The sequence below is a fragment of the Meleagris gallopavo genome, chromosome 3 (genome assembly GCF_000146605.3).
Source record: "Meleagris gallopavo isolate NT-WF06-2002-E0010 breed Aviagen turkey brand Nicholas breeding stock chromosome 3, Turkey_5.1, whole genome shotgun sequence".
NCBI lineage: Eukaryota > Metazoa > Chordata > Aves > Galliformes > Phasianidae > Meleagris > Meleagris gallopavo.
Window position 1 is genome coordinate 13,973,837 of NC_015013.2, and position 15,249 is coordinate 13,989,085.

Below are 15,249 nucleotides of genomic sequence, written 5' to 3' on the forward strand. Positions count from 1 at the left end.
GTTGTGGGGGCTTTTTTCTCCCTCCCTCCCCAGTCAGGTTCTTCCTTCATTTCCAAATTGAATTGAGCAGAATTGTAATTTTGGTGCCTATGTCAATTTGTCTGCTGGAGCCAAATGAGTGGGGAGTTATTCCACTTTCTTCCTCCTGTGGAGGATCAAACAACAAATCTGTATAAGGAATTCCTTATGGAGCAACCTAAGAGGAAGATTATAAATTTTCAAAGCAGTGGCCTTGTAAACCAAGCATCTCTGCTGAATTTATGGAGCAGGAGCTCATTAGGAATAATGATCTAAAACCTGACTGAAATCTCTGCAGCTTTTCTGACTTACACCAGATGAAGAACTGATCCATCCACCTAGTTTTACATCCAGACACACACTTTTGCGGTGCAGACATAATTTCCTCTGCGTGCTTTGCTCTGTGACAAGCAACATTTATTGGGCTTTGTATGGCTCAGCATGAGCTTATAACAATTTTCTCTGTGGCATTTATTTTGCTCTAAGTGATGTATATTGTGGCGATGTTGCTGGTACTTTATTCAAAGCTCTAGTTCACTCCTTGCAGAAGCGTGAGTGTGACATCTTGGGAGTGGTAGCTTCCACTTGCTCAGTACTAATCTATCATGTTGACTTTATTTCTGTCAAAGCATACTGAGAGCAAACAATTTCCTACCGCTCTGTGCTTTTCAGCTAAACACCTTTTCCAAGAGACTGGTGAAATGCTTGTGTCATGGAAAAAAAAGCAGAATCCAGCTACGCACAAATTAAAGCAAGAGGTGCAGCAAATCAGGCGTAATTGAGCACTTAACAGGTTCAGACTAGCCTGAGCTTACGTGAACTGAACTGCTGAACCCATCCAAGCTGAACAAATGCAGAGTGTTTGGGATATGCAGGTAAAACACACTTTAGCATGGTGTTCTCTGTCTGCAAGCAGTAACATGACAACTTGGGCAGCCCCACCAACAGCCTGGGCAGAGGAACTTGCTTAAACTCTCTGTTTCTCCAGACAGGATTTGCCCCTTTGGCTCTGCAGATGGGATGCTGCTGGGCTCCTTTTTCCTCAAGTGTTTGTCTTGGGACATGAGAGTCTAGGGATGCTGGTGGGGGTTTAGGTGAGGCAGAGGAACAGCAGGTGACTTGGTCCTCTCCACAGGATCTTTGCTCTTGCATGTCTCTGATATCTGCTAAGCAGCATGCTATTTTTTTCCTAGCTAAAGATCCAGTGCATCAAAATCAGCGTGGGAAGTACCCCAGAAATCTCTACATCGCTGGAAACAGTTCTTCTGAAGCTAGGCATTAGGCTTTGCTAACCAGGCGATATTGCTACCACCCCATTGCAGCTGTTGATCACTCTACAGAACTTTGTGCTGGAAAATGTTGGGTTTTTTTCTACCTAGGGGAAAAACCTGTACACAGTGTTACGTTCTGACAGCTGGCATGTGCCTGCCCTAAGTGATCACACGACTGTTTGTATCATTATTATGTCTAGAGTTAATTCAGGATTCTTTGAAGCAAATGTTAGAGGGAAAAAAGTACTTGATTTCCATTTAAGCTCATGATTATTACAGTATCCTTGGCTCTTGAAGGTAAAGCAGGGACATTATAACTCATCTTTTCCTGGATTGTAGGGATCTATCTGTTGACTTACACTTTGCTAAAACGTAAGCAGCATTTACAACTGCATTTGGCCATTAGCTTCTTCTTTCTGGTACCAGTCCAAATGTTAGGGTTGCAAAGCACTGAGAGAAATGCCTGCAACTTCAGGCATTATCACCACATGCATTGGGCTGGTCTTCACAGAGAGCTGGCTGAGGGCAGCCATGACTTCCTTCAAAGCATCTTTCCATGGGTAGTGATTCCCCAGATGCCGTGTTTCTTCTGGAAGCCATTTTGTTTGGCTGGTGGTAGCTGTGTTGGACACCACTGCAAACTGAGTTGGACTGGATGAGAGATGTGGGATCATCCTCTTCCAGTGCCTAATTTTAAATGTTTGTTTTGTTTTGCTTTGCTTTTAAATGGGAAAACTTCAACAGAAGGGAGACCCACTTATAGAGGGATATTCTCCTAAAGAGTAGCCTTGTAGGTTTGTGGTTCTTAGCAGAACGTGATGGTAGCACAAGGATAATAAACATCTCTTTTTGTAAGGCCTGATCCTAACAGCAATCGGTGTGGATGCCTGGGTCTTTTAGTGCCTGCACAACTGTTCCAGCTGTTGAAGGGTTCAGCGTTACGTATTAGAAGCAACTGGAAAGCCTTCCGATCAGATGGGTGGGAGGTGTGCCTCAGGCCAAAACGCCACTCGAAATCTGGTGGACTCACTGGATGAAAACCCAAGTCAAAATCACAGCTGAATGTTTGGCCTAAGCTATCAGTAAAGTTTTTATAAATTGTTTTTAAGGAAACTGGGTAGACAGAGGCACCTGTCATTGTGCTTACACATCAGCCCTTGGATGCAGGCTGACTGGTATTTTGCTGGTGGGTAATAGTGTGGTGTGAGCTGCCAGCAGGAACATCGTGCAGATGCTATGGGATGTTGGTAGTTTCTTTTTCCCCATAAGTATTTTGATAAGATTTTCTGTGAAATTTGATTAGCAACAGCGTTTTTATAATGTGTAATTGGTGAATTTCCAATGCTAAATGCATCGTCTTACAAACACACAGTGTTATACCCAAGACAGGTAAGTTCATAGATTGAATGTCATGTTTATCTGTGAGAAAAAAATCCCCTCAAAACTAAATTGGTCTCAAAATACTCTTCTGTAGATTTTGGTTTTGCACTGCATTCTGAATTTGACACAGCAGAAAAATTTTCTGCTAAAGATAGAGGGGATTTTATAAAGACTGACTTGCACTTTTTGTCCTCTGTGTGTACATATTTATATATACATAGCTGAGAGAAGACAAGGATGAAACATGTCTGGTTTAGGTTTGTTATAAACACAAGCTCAAGTGTAGCCAGAGGAGACTTTGGCCATGTATTCTGCAGATGCAGGTAGAGTCTCATTTCCAGTTTGTTCTGTAAGCAGACCCTTTTCTTCCATTATTTAAAACTGCTCAGCTGCTTCCTTGTAAGAAAACAGCAGAAGCAATTGAATACAGTCTTCGTCATGCAAGTGGCTCTTCTCTCAAAACCTGTTTCATATTCGATGCTGTTCGAGGTTTTTTTCCTCTTGGCCCCATCAAGAAGTTCCAGTTAATGAGCACAGGAATCATTGCGTGAGCAAAAAAAAAAAAAAAAAGTGCAGAATATAGTCGACTGTTACAAAATTACACATAAATATTTACATACCCTTTAATGTCACATTATATTCAGTTAAGCTGTCGGGGGTTTTTTTTGGTTGTTTTTTTTTTGCTGCTTTGCTCTAATCTTCATTTGGCCATTTCAAGGATGACTAACACCATTTGAATTATTTTTAAACTTCCAGCATCTCCTTGGTAAGGACAATGTATGTAATGGGGCAGGTGGCTGAGCCGGGCTCAGCGGATTCATTTTCTGGGGAGGCTTAGGACTTTCCGGCTGTATCTCTGTGTTTGAGTTTCCGAATAATGCCGCCGCGTTATCCGCACTGTACGCCGGCTCCATGGTTACAGCGGTGTCGATTAACAGCGGTGCAGAAGAGGACTCAGCCTGAAGCAGCTAACATGGGGATTTCTATTTTCCACTCTTGTAATCTTTACACCACCGAGAGCTGACAAAGACGCGGGTTGCCACGTATCCTTGTCACACCTTATCTAAATATATCGACCGGTTCCTCCAAACCCTTATCTGTTTGCTCTGCAGGGACTCTTTCATTCACACTGAGGCTGCAGGGGAGCTGAATGGGCACTGCAGGATGAGGCAGACCCGGGGGCTGTGTAAAGCAGGGCTTTACAAGCCCAGTAAAAGAACGTTTCCAAAAGCAAAGATCCCAAGCAACAGAAGGATTGTACTCATGCGGTATTACTTTTCAAGCAGAACACATCTGGAACTGCTAGTCTTTATGCTGAGCTACCTTTATTGGAGTGGACCTGTACTGCACTAGGATCCTTGAGGGCAGGTACACCCAGCCTGCCAGGATCAGGTGGCCACAGGATGCACTGGTGCTGCACTGGGGCAAGGCAGGAGAAGGGTCTCTTACCTCACCAGTGGCCTTTCTGCAGTCCCAAATGCCATCCTTTCACCCAACACGTATAGCTGTGCCTTGGCCTCAGCTGAGCTTTGCTCCTGATTTCAACAGCACTGCCCTGGGCAGGGAAGTGGCAGGGCATCAGAGCCAGGACAGCCTCTGTTGTGTGCACAGCTTGACAGTATTTACTTGTAGATGCAACCTTTGGACTAAGTGCTGATCAGTGAACACAGCTCTTACGGCTTGTGGGAGCAGCCTTGCTTGGGCCAATTTTAGCAAACTTGGCATCACGAGGAGGTTAACAAATTCTTTTGTACAGAAGAGCTGGATTCAATAAAGCGTTTCTGGGGCAAGCTACCATCGCCTGCCATACTGCAGTACATCAAGCAGACCCTTTTTTTTTTTTCTTTTCACTTCTTTCTTCTTCCCCTTTTAATTTTAAATTGAGTGCAGCTGACTGCCTGTAATGCTGTTAACAATGGCACTTCTCTCCCTACAATAATGAAACATTTAAAATAGATAAAGCCAACATGAGGCTAATAAAAGTTTGCCCCCATCCTCATTCCTGTAGGGCAGATTTCCCCACTCTTAGCATTTGAAGTAGCAGGCGCCTATGAATCTGAATGTAATTGAGTTTTACACGCTATTACTCATCAGGGTAACTCCAACCTGGTGTCACTGGAGGCATGTGCTGGGTCTCACACATGCTTTGCATGGCCAGGCAGTAGTGGAGTGATGCAGAGTTGTAGTCACTGGGTGGGAACAGGGAGACTCAGCCTGCTGGGCAGGACAACGTTGGAGTAGCCCCAGTACAACAAAGCCAGGGAGTGCTCCATGTCTGGCATTCAGCATCTTGCCACAGTAGGAGTCCTGTGCACTTATGTTGGCGAGCAGAGAAGGAGCGAACCACCAGGTTCCCTTTCCACGTTTCCCTTCCATATTGCTTGAGCATCTTCGGTTAGGGGTCTACATGAAGTTCTCTCAGTGCTGGTCTTTCTGTACATATTGAGGCACATGGCTCGTGTATGGAGAACATTAATGTAATCCTTGCAAACATCATGATTTTCAGGGCACTAGAAAAGCCTTATGTTTTACAGAAGCAGATGCACTTGAAAGCGATTGCTCTCCTGAGCAGTTTCTTCATGACACGTGCTTTTCCACGATACAGGCTAATGCCTTCTTCAAACTGTCAGTTTAAGAAAAAGTGTATGGAGGGTAAACTAAGTGCACAGGGCTCATTGCAGAATGCAAGTCTCTCTTTAGCTTCAGCGGCCTTTGCATTAGGCTCTGCGTTGTTCTGTATACATGCATCTGCACAAGGCCTTTTATTTTTCTTTTCATTCAGAACTGCTTCACAGCTTGTGTCAGTGTGGTGACACAGAGAAGCACCTCTCCCCCTGCTATCTCCCTTGGGCTGGATGGCTTGGGATCGTGTGCCCTAGCAGTCATGCCCAGCTGAGTGTGCCACTCAGTGTTCCCTGCCTCTCCTACCCAAGATTCCCATCACTAACAGAACTGCAGCCAGCACTGTTTTTATTTACACCTCTAGAAGGCCAGGACTGTTTTTATTTACAAATCTAGCAATAGGATTTCTCACCACCAATGTTTACCAACTATACATTCCGACCCAAGCACGAATGACTCATCTTCACGTTGCTCATAGAAAATAAAACAAGGTTTAAAATACCCACAAAATTTGCTTACTCTTCAGGTGTAGCCCCCGGAAGGGTGAGGACAGCTTCCGCCGTATTCTGGTTGGAAACATTGCTCACATGATGGTTGGAAAGTCAGGCAGTCCCTAATCGTGGCAATATGCAAAAATGAGAGAACAGCGTGAGGTCAAATCCTGAGTACATTTTAAGAAAAATGCTGGAATGCATAAAGTTTTTCTTGAATTCAAGAGCCTTTTCTCGAAGTACAGCCGGACGCTACGTGGTGTTTGTAGAATTAAGCAGAAGGTCTTTATCTACACAATTGCAGAGTTGGGTTATTGCATTGTCACATACTGGTGGCTGCCTGCAGGCTGCCATAGATGGCCATTTTGCTCCGAGCAATGTGCGTGGAAGTATCCCAGAGGTGAATCCCAAAATACCCATCTCGCTTTAGTGTGCCGTTGCCCTTCTTTCCATTTATGCACAATGACTCACATGCTTTAAATGACAAAAATTTATCAAAAGAACGCTGAGTGATATATTGTTGCAGGATGGGACAAGATGTTGTTTAAGAGCAACAAACAGTAACAACATTCAGGCTCGGTATTGCCAAGGGAGCCCGAGGCGGTGCTTGCTTGCTAAATTGGGTAGAATACAGGGATTTCACCAAATGCAAATGACAATGAACAATATGTATGACTCAATATATCCGCTATGCTTTCAATGTGCAGTCAGAGGGTGTTAGAGCTGACCTTTTAAAGTGATGCTTTTCAAACCACATTGTTATGATTATCAAAGTGTTCGTTTTAGACTACAATATTTGGAGCTACTCCCGTTAATATTTTCGTGTAGCGTTTGAAGGCTGTTTCCCCTCCATTTATAATAGAGCTCTTCCAGCCAGCCCCAGGAGTGCCATACTTCTTTTCCTACCTCTAACCAGCGAATGAAATTTGCCATCAGTTCTCAGAGCTTGACACACATCTCTGGAATACTTCAAGTCACGTACGGGCTTAACAAAAATAAGTATGATAGTGATTTTGTGAGTCCTTCCTGTGTGCCAGAAATAGTCTCCAAGAACAATGCAAGGCAAGAAGTACTTTGCTCTTTAGCCTCAGTTTCCTTCTCTCTAAAAGCCGTCGGTGGCATCGGTGGTTGTTCGGAGCAGATCCCAGCACTGCAGCAGGGACTGACTCCAGCTTTGCAACACTCTAAGAAAAGCTACACGTTGAATTAGTAAATCTAAGCATACAAAAGGCACAAAAAAACAATTAAAAAGAAAACTTGAATGACATAGTGCTGATGGGCCTATGTGGTACTTCTTACCCAGCGAACACAGCAGCTTTCTGTGGTGTTTCCATCGTGGTCAGCCCTGGCCAGCAGGTCTGACAGACGATGGTTTTGCTGGGATGCACTTCCTCCAATAGCAAAGCCAAAAACTTAAGGGGAACAAAGATCAAAAGGAAAGTGTACAGAGCAATCTGGCTGCACAGCAGTTCTCCTTACAGTAAGTAGCTTGGGATGGGCTCCTGCACGGGGCCAGCTTACCACTCCATCCCTGAGCTGGGCCCTGCTGATGTCACCCCCGGACAGCCGTGGGTCTGGTAGAGGTTGGGCTGCCCACAGTTCAGGTGCAGCTTTGGTGAAGCACGAGCTGTGGTGGTCACATATTGTCGGGGAAGGGTTAAGGGCGAAAAAATGGCGGCAATGCTTTATCGCACTGAGGATGCCTTATTTTGATTGTGGAGGTCAGGCACAGACGTGGGAATTCCCCAAGCTGGTTTATTTGTAGATTTGTTCAGACAGTTTCTTTCCTTCTTTCTTTCTTTCTTTTTTTTTCTTTTTCTTTTTTTTTTTTTTTTGTGACAAGTCGGCCTTTTTTTAATGATAATCTCATCTTGAAACTTGAGAGGAAGGGAATGTATGGGTGAGCGGCTAATATCAGTGAGTTCTGGAAACTCCCTTTTCACGATCTCTCTCATCTAGCAGCTGTACTTTCTGATGCTTTCATTGCACTAAGAAGTTATTTGACAATACTGCCAATAAAATAACTAAATCCATTCCAGTAAAATGAGCTTTAGCTCAGAGTAAGTTTGAGAAAAACAGTACTAAATAATATTGATATTTGTGACTTCCTGGTACAGACAATGGGACTTTGATATAATGCATTATAAAGAAACATCGGAGGTGTTAGGATCGGAGAAGGCAAAGTTATTTTCTTTTTCTTCGCTGATCACATTGCTGGCTTAAATTTAATTTTAAGAGCATATCTGTATCATTTAGCGACTGATAGATACAAGGAACTTACTGTAAACACTGGTTTAAAATTACTTTTAAAGAGACCTCTCTTTCCACAGAGCAATATATTTACTGATTTAAATACCCATCTGGACATGTTTATCAAAATCAGTTCTTGTCTCCTCTAAGCCATTTGCTGCCATTGCCACCCACTGGTCAGGGACAAATAACAGTCTTGTTATTGACCCAGATCAACAAATATCCTGATTAAACAGACATATCTTGCTATTCTTCGGCTTCCTTATTGCAGCATCTTGCCTTTAATGCAAAATCTGACAGAATTTTTGTACTGATTGTATCTTAGCAGCAGAAGTCATTGTTCAAGAGAGGGGCGAGGGGAGAGGATCATGTCTGACAGACCATGAACTCTGACCTGGTAGTTTCATTCTTCTACCATCTCTTTAAATGCACTGTATAAAACAAAAAGGATACCTTCCCTACATGTTTCTGAAATACAGGGCACCGTTTTGGCGATATATAATTAATGAAACTGAATTACAGACTGCAGGGAGCCATTTTTCTCACATAGGGGTCAGCATAGATGGGAATACTTCGGATTTAATATTAAATTACTACAGAATCATAATAACTAACCTTATTAAGCCTTCCTCATTTTCTTAAGAGTATCACAGAAAGAAATATTGAAGCAATTGCAGCTTAACTTTGGAATCCATCTCCGTTTTAATCACAGCCCTTTATGCAGGGTGATTTTGTGTGCTATTTTGTAACAACTGTATTAACAATTAATTTTATTAATTGCATCTGTTGTTTTTGCTGGTTTACCACTTTCCTTCACAAATGAAAAACTGATACAAAACTGGTATAGAATTCTTCTTAAGGGAGTTGTCTTCACTTAGATACTCTTGAACAAAAGGTAAAGGCAGGACCTTGCATTTCTCTTTTCTGTGTCTTTTGGTGCCACCAGGTGCATACCCTCAATGCTGAGATGACAGCCTTCTCTACAAATGGTTAATCAGAGCCAAATAAAGGCAATAACGTTTTGTTCTCTGCATCATTAGTAAGGGGGAAGGAGGAGGAGGACGTAGGAGAACAAATGCATCTTTTGTTTTTAAGTTCCTTGGAACAATTCTGCCAGGCAGCTCTTTTTCCCTCTGTTTCATTTTTCTTTGTTATTTTCCTATCTAATTAAAATTCTACAATGCTGTCATGAAATTGTTGTCCGTTTAAGGTCACAAACAGCTTCTGTCCTAATGAAATATGAATTGCATTAGTTAATTGAATTGTGCACTTATTGTGTGTTGTGAATGGACTGAGCTCCCTTTTAATATATACTGAGCGTTCTATCAGTCTGGAGAATGTGTGAACATGTAAAATGCTGCTATCATTCTTTGCCTCACTCTGGGAAATTTAATTGACAATAGTTTTAAGAAGTGTTTGTGGAGGACAAGGACTGTAAGGTCTCACACAGGCAGTTGCTAGCTGGGATGAGATCGGTTCTTCAGTGGTCTGGGGTCAGGTCACTGTCTCAGGCGGAAGCTCGAATAAACCAGTATTCTGTGTGATGGCTCTGTGATATTTGCAAATATAGGAAGAATCAAGGAGGATTAAGAAAACATCTTTTCTTTTTGGTCAAGTGAACCTCATAATGGAAACCCTCCATGAGCTTTCCAAGACAGACCTCCATGCAAGCACTCCATGTTCAGCTCTACTATAACCAACCTACCATTTCAGAGCATGGTCATTAGCTGGGAAAACAGTAACACGATAATTTCTTTACAGGGATCTTGATTTTTCACTTACTTGCTCAATCTATTCAGCAGTAAACAAATATAGACACAGTTTTACAAAGATAAGTATATATAAATACATATGCATGTACATATATCTCTAGTACTTAGTCTAAATATTTATTTACGTGGAAAAGTATATATGGATTCTGCGTTAACACTTACATAATAAATGGATCAGAATGTAGTAACTTCCAGTTACTCTTTAACTTGACAGGCGTTGAGTGATATCTATTGTTTTGTCAAATAATGCCTTCCTTAACTTGAAATGATATTTCATTTAACAGCAAGCTAAAAGAAAAGATAAGCAGTGTTCAGATTGAAGAGTAGTTGAGAAATTTCTTTTCATTATTGTTTTATATGCAAAAATCATGAGAGATGCAAATGCAAATGGAAGTCTTTGTTTTACTGGAGCAAACTAATGCAGGAATATAAATGCACCAAATACATTTGCTGTGATTTATAACTTGCAAAAGAAAATATGATGATGACCATTTTTTGCCGTACTAACAGAGAAATTCATATATATCATTAATCTAAGCAGGCATGGACAGCATCTTTGCATGGGACTTCCCAGCTCTGTGCACATGCAGAGAAACCTGTAATTTCCCACTGTGGGAGCTGATCTACAGCTGCAGTAACACTCACCTTCCAGGAACACTCCTCCACATGCCTCAGTCAAGCATTTTATGACCATCATCCCCAGATGATGAACTGAGATACAGAGATTACATGGGGCATTCACACTCGGGTATATAGGCAAGGACTTTCCCTATATAGTCAACAGAGGGAGAGGTTTCTCCAGAAGGCAGCTGGGGATACCCAGTTAGGCTCCTTCTTCTCTGGAACAGCCTCACTTTCTGGAAGAGTATCTCACTCTCTGTCATTATATTCACTGAACCCGAGGGAATCTTCCTGTGGGTGTAGTTGTTGCACTGCAGAAGTGCTTGAAGCAGCTGAACCCCTGCAGTTCCTCTAACACAGCCAGACCTGCCAAAGCTTCTGGATAAGGAATTTTCCACCTAGAATCATAGGTTGGAAAAGACCTCTGAGATTATCAAGTCTAACCAGGTCCCTCCTCACCATGCCCATTATGCCATGTCCCCAAGTGCCACTGTCACTCAGTTCTCCTTTTGTGCTTTGAATTTGCTGTATCTACCACAGTGCCAGCAGCTCTCTCTGAGCCCCTGGTTAAATATCGCTGCCCACACGAAAAGCTTCAAGAGGTGAGCAAGAAGGAGTGGGCGTCTGCAAGGGTTGGGTGAGGTGCACCATGGCAGAGTGACAGTAGTGGGCAAGTGACTGAGAGTGAAAGTGGTGGGCTGGGGCTTGAGAGTTGATCAACAGTGGTTGGTTAGTGGTCTGAAAGGAAAGGAGTGAAAGTGCTTGCACAGGGAGGAAGGGAGCTAGGGAGGCATTGCCGACTGTGAGAAAGACACCAGCGTGCTACCCCTGGCACACTGCAGACACAGTTCTGTGCACCCGTTTTCTATTCTCTGAAAATAGTTCATGTCATTAAAAATACAGAAGTATTAATACATACCTTCTTCAACAAAATCGTGATCCATCCAGCACAGGCTGTACCCACAATGTACTCACAAGAAGCAGATGTAGAGTAATCTCTTTCCCAGCCCCTCGTCTGCCCTGCATAGACCTCATGAGGAACTCACGCTAATCCCAGGAATTCAGAGATTGATGAAATCCTTCAAGCAGAAGGCTCCCAATTTTTATGATTTTAGATTAATCGTTACAAGGTTTTGTTCATGGTAGAAGAAATGTAATATTCTTTGAAGCTTGCTACACTCACTGTCTCAGCATCCCGTAACAATGAATCTGATGGTCTAATTGTGGATCCTGTGCAAAAATACTTTGTCTTATCAGTCTTGAACTTTTGTCATTCCTTTATGTAACTGAAATACCTGGGACTGGGAGTGTGGAGACTCCATAGCTATGTTCATTCTCCCTGTCACTCATTATTCAATGGACTCCTTGTTCAGTTATTTGGTTACTTACTAATAGGACTAGCTCCAGTTCCCTCTCTCTTCCCACTGAAAAGTTTTTTCTGTTCTCACCATCTCATTTCTCCATTCTGGTACCCGCTAAATAAATAGTGCAGGAAATGCAAGCATGATTTTCAGAAAAGACTTTTAATGCCTCAAAAAATTTTAATTACATGATTATCGATGCAGTGTTTATTAATGCGGAATATTAGAATTTTAGAATTGGAACCATGAGTTTGGCTTCTGTTGTCTCCATTCAAACTGTAGCTTTAATTTGTATTCCTTCGTCCAAAACTTTCAAAGGCTGGCACCTAACTATCCTCAGACCACCAAAAGAGGAAAACCAGTCTGTTCATTTAAGTGCCTACTTATGCGTTTAGGAATCTAACTTGAAAGCTTATTTTTCAAAGGTTGAAGGAAATGAGATACATCACAGTGAGGATGAGAAAGAACTCTGTTGGGAAATGCTGCTACTGACCATTTTTTTGCACAACCAAAAGCTCACTTTTTAGTTATTTTTAATTATTTTAGTTGAAGGAGGACAGACAAAAAGATAGCAATTCTTATTTTGACTAGGGAACAGCTTAAAATATGTTATCTTCTATTAAGGACCTTACATCTCATAATGCTTCTGCTTCTTCACTTTCAAATATTCTGAAATCCCAGAAATATCTGTGAGAAATCGAGGAAGCTCAGAGGATTAACATCACGTGGGAGGAGAGGGTGGCCCTTAGATACAGCCCGGCCAAGACTTTGTTTTAAGAAGCCAGAGCCAAAGGTTAGGTCACCTTCCTGAAGATGCTATCACAGAAGATGGTTTCTCATCGGTCAGAATGAGACCAGCAAAGCAAACACCCTCAGTCATCCCAGGGAATGCAGTCAAAAGAACAGTAACTTTGCTTAGAACAGGAGACTGTCTGGGAACTAATTTAATTTGACTAGGTAGATGGGCAAACTCTAGGTCCAAGACAGCGCTTTGACTAAGTTGTTCCTGGTTTCATATGCAAGCCTGGCACAGCAGCGGGAGCTCTGCACTTCTGAGTGTGGCCAAAAAGATTGTGTGAGGTGGCATTTTACTTTGAGAGATACTGAGATACTTGAGAGAACCTAGGGAAGGGAGAGCCTTGGAGAGAAAATGGAGAGAATCAGAACAGAAGTAGACGTGGCAAATAAGCAAGAAGTTATGAGGATCTGGGGAACATATTAGTCAGATATGTCTATTAAAGACATCTGTGTATATGGCAGCACCTTGTGAATTCAGAGAACACGATGCCAATTATGATCATCAGAGAGTCGTAATTTTGGTAAAAGCATAAAGGGGAATTCAGTAAAACTGGGAAGGTATTGGATGTAAGAGTTGAGTAAGTGTAAGTATTTAACAAATTTAACAAGCTTAAAAGCAAAAGAACAATTGGAGTATTTGCCATGGAGGATGATTTCAATTATAATGGGCAGTAGGGAAATACAGTGCTACAACATTATATTGACCTTATATTGACCTACAAAGTGTTCAGGAAGGAAAGGCTGGTCCATAGAAGCAGAGGAGATGCTGCTGTGTGGAAGGATAGCATAGCATAAGCACTATTTAGATGAGGTTTAAGTGGCAAGCACTACACAACTGAATCTCCAAAGACAAGAAATTTGAGACTAGAAATTCAGAAGCATTTTAACAACTTTAGGATAGTAAAGACATTAGCTGGTCTTTGTTGATAATCTCCAGCTTAAGAAAAGGAAACAGTGAGCAGTGTAGAACTCCAACTGCTAACAAAACTGTAGTAACTTGAATTTTAGTTACTCCCCTATGCTTGATCAAACAGATCAGGAGAAACACATATTAGAAGAGATTTCTTGACACCTTGCACTACACCTTCTTGGAAAAGTGAAACCCAAAAGGAAGAAAGTAGTCTTAACTCTGATATTAATCACAGTCTGATATTAGCTGGCTCACTAAGTCTTACTGTCTAGATGGATCACAAGGCTGATTCAGTAGAGCAGCTCTTATGTACGTGGATCAAAACTTTCATCTCTTCAAGGTGGTATTACTTCACTTTAAAAAAAAACCTGTTACATAAGAACATACTTCACTACCTAGGAAATCAAACAAAGAGCAACTTCATCTTTCTCCTTCTGAGTCTACTCTTAAAAAATGAGCAGAGAAGAAGGACTTGAGAAGCTGTTCCCTCACCCAGGAGACTGAAAACCTTCAGACAGATCATATAGTTCAGTGGCTACCAGCTTCACGATAAAGCTTACCCCTTGTGTTTCACCTGCTGTATGCTGGGTATTCACTGAGTGGGCTGAACTACAGTGCCCAGATGTTCCTGCTTTCCAGCAGGGTTTGCCAGTTTCGCAGCAAACCAACTACAACTGGTTTCAAACACTTCTGCCCAACTTTGCCTCCTTTTATAGGATCATTATTGCGGTTTAGCTTTATCCTAGATGCAAAATGTATGTTGCAGCCTCACAGAGAACTAAGCAGGGCTATTCTTCCCGTTAAATTCCCGTCTGTGTCAGAACACAACTTTGAAGAGTCCCACTAGCACTGCTGCCTCACAGTGCATGTGACTTAGCAATTACGCTCACCTAAATTGCACTCAGCACTATGGCATCCAGCTGCAGTTAAAGCCTGATGGGATCACAGCTTAAGCATGATTAGCTAGCAATGACAACCTTGTGTTTGTACTAAGTTCGACTCTGTAGAGCAATATATCAGCATGAAAAGGTGTAGCTTCTGTATGCATGCATACCCTGCAGAAACCGTGCAAGGCAATACCGCATGCATGGAAATGAATAGGAAAAACAGGCAATGAAGGAAGGAAGGTCACAGAGGCATAGAAGGAAGGAATCATAGAACTGTTTGTGTTGGAAGGGACCCTCAAAGGCCATCTAGTCCAACTTCCCTGCAGTGAGCACCTACGGTGAGATCAGGTTGCTCAGAGCCCCATGCAACCTGACGTTGAGTGTCTCCAGGGATGGGGCATCCATCACATTTCTGGACAGCCTGTTCCAGTTCTTCACCACCCCTACTGTAAAAAACTTCCTCCTTACATCCAATCTAAATCTCCCCTCTTTTAGTTTGAAACCATTTCCCTTTCTACTATCACAACAAACCCTCCTAATGAGACTGTTCCCTTCCTTCTTATAGTCCCCCTTTAGATTCTAAAATGCCATTATCAGGTCACCCTGGAACCTTCTTTTCTTCAGGCTGAACAGCCTCAGCTCTCAATCTGTCCTCATAGGGAACAAGCAGTCACACATGGAAAGTGAGTACTTGGACAAAGAATGCCAAAAAAAAAAAACCAAACAAAAAACCAAACAACCCAAGATATGAAAAGAGTGAAGTTTTAGAGGTACAATTTAGGAGTGGATATCAGTGACAAAGATGATAAAAATAGTATACCAGGTGAAATAGGTATGACAAGAGCCCATTTAACATCCCATGGTTATT

General features: G+C 42.2%; 1 protein-coding gene and 1 long non-coding RNA gene across 2 annotated transcripts in view; one reads left to right on the forward strand and one right to left on the reverse strand.

The window, feature by feature from the left end:
• BCL2 (BCL2 apoptosis regulator) overlaps positions 1 to 15,249 on the forward strand; it is an 89,879-nt gene that overhangs the window by 57,229 nt on the left and 17,401 nt on the right. The window lies entirely within an intron of this gene.
• LOC104910130 overlaps positions 4,557 to 15,249 on the reverse strand; it is a 41,253-nt gene continuing 30,560 nt past the window's right edge. The window contains exons 2-3 of the long non-coding RNA XR_792819.3: positions 9,967 to 10,092; positions 4,557 to 5,904 (exon numbers count right to left, since the gene is read on the reverse strand). This is a non-coding gene — a long non-coding RNA (uncharacterized LOC104910130). The remainder of the gene's footprint in view (positions 5,905 to 9,966; positions 10,093 to 15,249) is intronic.